The sequence below is a fragment of the Acomys russatus genome, chromosome 6 (genome assembly GCF_903995435.1).
Source record: "Acomys russatus chromosome 6, mAcoRus1.1, whole genome shotgun sequence".
Taxonomy (NCBI): domain Eukaryota; kingdom Metazoa; phylum Chordata; class Mammalia; order Rodentia; family Muridae; genus Acomys; species Acomys russatus.
Window position 1 is genome coordinate 31,534,700 of NC_067142.1, and position 4,990 is coordinate 31,539,689.

General features: G+C 47.5%; 1 pseudogene; it reads left to right on the forward strand.

The window, feature by feature from the left end:
• The first annotated feature begins 1,654 nt into the window (after positions 1-1,654).
• Positions 1,655-3,264, forward strand: LOC127190945 (60S ribosomal protein L7a-like; annotated as a pseudogene).
• Positions 3,265-4,990: the final 1,726 nt, after the last annotated feature.

Here is a 4,990-nt window from a genome sequence, read left to right on the forward strand (position 1 = left end):
GTCTGCAGACTTGACGGAAGGACCCTATTATTGAAGGCACCCTCCACTTGGTCACATGCAAAAGTCAAGTTGGTAGTGACAGGGAAGTTTGATTCCCTTCTGGAGAGCTTTCAGAGTACTGGAAGGCACTATGCAGGTTGCTGAGGGTGGGGTTTGTAATCATCAGTCTTATTCAATTGTCAATCCTGTGAGCTACACTAACAACAGACCTGACCAACAGACAACAGTCAGACCTGGCCATGGGTGAAATAGGGGTATGAATGTTATGGGAATAACCAGCTGTCTTCTGATTGGATTTTAATGGGTACTCCACAAGAGGAACTTGTGCCCAGTACTGTAAATCGGACCAAGGATTCGTGGCTGGGGAGCACAATGGCCTCACTGTGAACCTACTGCGATTATTTTACAAAAACGGATCGAGTAGCCAGCTGCCCTCTAAATTCATATTTCTATATCCATAGATCAGCACAACTCACAGACATCATCAGAGAAGTGTGTGTGTGTGTGTGTGTGTGTGTGTGTGTGTGTACTCACAACTGGTCAGAGTGTAGAGAAAGTCTATGGCGAGCTCGGCCATAGACGGTGGGTGGCATGTCCATATCACACTTCCTTCCCCTAGAGCTCAGGGTCCATTGTGGGAGAGGGGCCAGTGTTAGTACATAGGCAGGCCTTCCCCAGTAGCTCCCCCCTAGGGACCTAGCAACCTCTGACATCATCCATCACCTGCGGTTGCCAGGAGCCTGCCAGGTGTGTGCCCAATATAAGGGCCCCACCATCCCCCTTCTCTCTCTCTCTCTCTCTCTCTCCCTGCCTGTCTCTCCCTCCCTTTCTCTCTCTCTCTCTGCCCTCACGGCTCTGTTCTCACGTTCAGCCATCCTCTACTCCTTCTCCAGGCTCTAATTCCTCAATTCCTCTTTCCTTCCTCTCCCTCCAAATAAACTTCCTTATAGCAGATATACTGCAGCGTGGGATTTATCATATAACAGTTAGAAAGACTGTAAGAGATAGAGGCTGGGGAGGACAAGAAAAAAAAACTGTTTTAGACAGGATGGGACCGTCGTACTTGTAAATTCACAGCGGCTGTGGTTACCTGCATAAGATTAGGTCCATCAACCGATCAGCATTCCAACACAGAGTGGGGAGAGGCTCACAGGCTCGCCCCGCCCCCCAGAGTGAATGGCCCAGACCCTGTGACTATAGGGACAGAGCACATTAGACTCAGTGTGTTAGGAAAAAAAGGAAGGAAGGCATGGAGGAGTCAGGGTGGAAGATGGAGGAGGAGGAGTTAGGGGTATGAGCAAAATGCATTGTATGCTCTCATGATATTCTCAAAGAATTAATAAAATATATTCAAAAGGGTGTGTGTGTGTGTATTGTGTGCAGTTCAATTTGCAAAGCACTGGGACTGCCCCTCTGCATCCCCACTACCATCCCATCATCTCTGACAACTTGGCTTGGTAAACCCCAGCTTGAAGAGCACTGGAGAAAAGCAGGGTGTAGTTTTGTATGCCTTTAATCCCAGCACTTGAGAGGCAGAGGCAGGCGGATCTCTGTGAGTTCGAGGCCAGCCGTCTACAGAGCGAGTTCCAGGACATCTGGGGTCACACAGAGACACCTTGTTTCAAAAATCAAAAACCACTCTCTCCTCCAGCCCAGCAAGATGCCCAAGGGAAAGAAAGCCAATCGGAAGAAAGTGGCCCCGGCTCCTGCCGTGGTGAAGAAACAGGAGGCCAAGAAGGTGGTCAATCCTTTGTTTGAGAAGAGGCCCAAGAACTTCAGCATCGGGCAGGACATCCAGCCCAAAAGAGATCTCACAGGCTTCGTTAAACAGCCCCGCTACATCAGGCTGCAGAGGCAAAGGGCCATCCTCTATAAGTTGCTCAAAGTACCTCCTGCCATTAACCAGTTCACCCAGGCTCTGGACCAGCAAACAGCGACCCAGTTGCTTTAGCTTGCCCACAAGTACAGGCCAGAGACAAAGCAGAAGAAGCTAAGGCTACTGGCGCATGCTGAGAAGAAAGCTGCTGGGAAAGTGGACGTCCAAACTAAGGGACCACCTGCCCTTGGAGCCGGGGCCAGTACAGTTACCGCCTTGGTGGAGAACAAGAAGGTTCATCTGGTGGTGATCGCCCATGACAATAGACCCCATTGAGCTGGTGGTCTTTCTACCTGTCCTGTGTCAAAACATAGGGGGCGGGGTGCTAGTGCATCATCAAGGGAAAGGCCAAGCTGGGGTGGCTAGTCCACAAGAAGACTTGCATCACTGCTGCCTTCACACAGGTTAACCCAGAAGACAAGGGTGCTCTGGCTAAGCTGGTGGAAGCTATTAGGACCAGTTACAACGACAGATACGATGAGATCCATCGCCACTGGGGAGGCAACATCCTGGGTCCTAAATCTGTGGCTCGCATTGCCAAGCTGGATAAGGCAAAGGCTAAAGAAATTGCCACTAAGCTGGGTTTTCTGTACATAAATATAAGTACAAAATTAAAAAAACAAAACCAAAACCAAAACAAAACCAAAACACCAAAAGCAAACCAAAAGAAAAAGCAAAGGAAGAAAGACAGAAAAAGAAAAATCACTACGGAAGCTAGTTTCATGTTTGAAGAATTTACTAATTTGATTTACTGAAAGAACAAATACATGCTATTAAAATATTTATTTTAATTTTAATTGTATGCCTATTTGTTTTTCCTGGTGCCCTCAGAGGTTAGAATTGAACATTAAATTTCCTGGTACTCAGATCTTTGTGAGTCTCCATGTTGGTACTGGGAGGCAAACCCAGTCCTCTTCAAGAACAGCAAGTGTTATGGTGAGCAGTGTGGTCTCTGAAGCCTCAGTACAGGCTTTGTTAAAAGTATACTTGCTACTGTGTTTAAACAGTTGCCATTAAGTGAGTCCCTCTTCTGTTTTACGTATCTTTGTTGGGATTTCACCCCCTCTCACACCCTAGGTCACTTAATGGGAAGTCCCCTCCCAGCCTTCATTGTTGTGGCCAGTCATTTTTTTAAAGATTTTGTTCCATTTCCGTGGTACAGGCAGCTCTCTGGAAGCAGAAACTCCACCTTACTTTCCTCTCATCTTCAGCCACACCATGATTCCAGCTGCAGGTGACCATAACGACAGAGGCTCCCAGCACACAGCGCCCAGCACATCTGCATTGATCCAAGGTGAATTCAGTGGCAATGAGCCCCTCCCCCTCCTCCTCCTGTCTTCTTTGGCTCCTCTTCCTTGCCCAGTTGGCATGGGCTCCAGGACTATTAGTTAATTTTAATATTAGCTCAAGAAAGATTAATTAGGACGGCAAGTTTGTCTAAAAGGTGTAATTAGTCCCAGAGCCAAATAGAACCATGGGTTATCTGTGTCTCTGCTGGCTTCAAGTAGGGCATAATCAAGGTTGAGTCAGCTTGTGCGGATGGGCCTCTGAAGTGCAGGGCTGTGGAGCCCACCCTGGGTATGTCTCTTCCGGAGACAAGGGACAGCAACAGGTGCTGCCTATCCGAGAGAGCAAAAGAGATGCCCCCTTCAGGTCTAGGCTGCTGTGGTATCTCCCCTCAAGTAGCTTCTAGAGTTTTGTTTTTGTTTTTTTAAACCCACTCACCCATGATTCATTGTCCACCCCTATTTAATCTGAATGGGACATTAGAGCCACATCCCACTTAGAAACGTCTAAAGGTGCCTAAAGGTAAAAAGGCCAGGCCCCTTAATGTAGCCCACAAGGTCCCCCACAGTTGGGCTTAAGCTTCCGTCCCACCCACCACCCTCCTGGCTGTCACCTTTGTCACAAAGCACACTGTTTATGGACAACTCAGCCTCAATGACACTTAGAGACTTTCCTATTGTCACTTATCTTATTTTCTTTTTAATGATCTGTATTTTTTTTTCTCTTAACAGAGATGCAGACCTCTTCAGTGATACTATTGCTTCCCCCCTCCCCCCACCCGCCACCCAAGTCTCCTTTCCTTTTCTTGATTTATTTAAGCAAGCACCACGCTTGTTCTGCTCTAAGGGGCGACTGGTAATTGTTAGATAAATTCTTTAGTTCTGGCTTTCCAAAGGGATGGCAACAGGTTTGGCTCATTGAAACCCAAGTATCTCTGGAGGAGTGGTGAATTCAGCTTGGGATACTGAGGTAATGGCTGTTGTAAACTTTTTTGCCTGGTAGCTGAGGCTCTGAGGCAGGTGGCCTCAGGAACGGAGTGGGAGCCGGTGAATGACACAACCTGAGGCTGACAGCTGCTGCTCTTGGCTCTGGCTGATTTCCCCCTTTGCAAATGGTTATTGGCCATTGAAACTGCAAATCTACTATCTGCTCCCCTATGTAAATTGCATTTACATTTAAATTGTGTATTCTTCCGAAGGATGGGGTTAGTAAGTACGCGGCAGATTAAGGCTGAGGAGAGGAAATTGTGCCCCATCTCAAATCTGAGACCGTAGTGACATCTGGCTTTTACTATTTCCATTATTTCTGTTTAATAACAGTGTGTGGCATTAAGGGAAGAGAAATTGGATCTACATTTTAATGAAAGGAGACTCTCAGGATTTAGGTACCTTATCATATTGAATACCTAGTCGGTTGGCAATTAAACTTGCCTCAAGAGTGGGAGAGAATGTCTTCTCAGCTACGGAGAGAATAAAAACAAAAACAAGCCCATGGCCAGGACCACACAGATAAGCCTGTCAGAAAGGCTGTGCACACTGATGCCAAGGAGTCCAGGGTTTCACAGGGCACAGGAATCCTCAGCTGGAACAATGCTTACAATGGCATCATGCATATGCATGAGGAGAGCTTAGAGGGGACGGTCTGTCCCCAGACAAACAGAATAGGGGCCTCGACCCACAGATTCTGCCTGAAGTTGTCTGAGTTGATCCTTCCTTAACCCCACACTGGTTTCAGATTCCAGGGGGTTTGACGAAGAAAACATCTCAGAAATGCCCGTCTCATTCCAACTGCCTCACTGTTTAACATGGAGGCGGTTCCACCTGCTGG